Consider the following 1,045-nt stretch of genomic DNA (forward strand, 5'->3'; position numbering starts at 1 on the left):
AGGTTTATGAGGACGATAACAAGCAGGACGGCTCGATACTTCGCTGAGATGTCAATTTTTACAACCACAAATTATGAGCGTGCCCACACTTGAAACTAAACTATCGCACAACTGTTTAGTCTTGCTTTGATTGTTATGACCTTAAATGGCGCACACTACCTTATTTTAAGTTACAAAACAGATAAATTGGCTGCGAAACAATCGACAATTGCACACAGCTGTGCGATAGTTCAGTCTAAAGTGTATGCTCGAACAGTATTAGTTACATGACATATCAGATTAAAATACGAGTATGTTGACATAATAGCTATGACCCGCGACATCAACTACGCAGAATATAACAATAAAAGCCTATTTGTTGTTCTAGACTATGTCCTAAATCCGTACCAAATTACAGCGAGATACCTTTTAACATTCATCTAAACTTTCGCATTTATAGTAAGATTCTATGAGAATGATTTTGTTAAGTAAGAGCATACATTGTCATTAGGAACAAGTAAAGCAGATGTCGATACAAAAAATGTAAAATTAAAATAATCCCATTGTCTACCATAATTGAAGGATAAATACGAAATCCAATATTTCTAAATAAACATCTTCAATTGGAAGCAGACACGTTTTTGCTTAAAAAATAAAATTATCAATGATTGAGTGGAATTGGAAAAAAACCGTCTTTATTAAAATCTCATTTGTATACAAATCCAATGAATGTCGTCAGTTCCTCAATATTATTTCCTTTCGACTTAAATTTATCGGAAGCGAACACTCATCATGAGAATTCTATATCCGGCAAATTGCCTTTAAATATTTAAAAAGTAAGAATTCAATCTTCTTTACTGGCTTCTAATATATTTAAGACAGTAACCAGATTTTGTTTTTCTTGATTTATTTTTTAATAACTCTTTAACACAAGCTAACGTCAGAATGTCAGTTCTAATTAACAGTTGAACTGTGTAATGTTAATTAAATACATTAACAAAGCTATAGTTTTGTCTGTACAGGCATTACAGTGGTAGAGCCTCCTTCAATATCTTCGCACGAATGG

This window comes from Papilio polytes, unplaced genomic scaffold (assembly GCF_000836215.1).
Source record: "Papilio polytes unplaced genomic scaffold, Ppol_1.0 DF821845.1, whole genome shotgun sequence".
Taxonomy (NCBI): Eukaryota; Metazoa; Arthropoda; class Insecta; order Lepidoptera; family Papilionidae; genus Papilio; species Papilio polytes.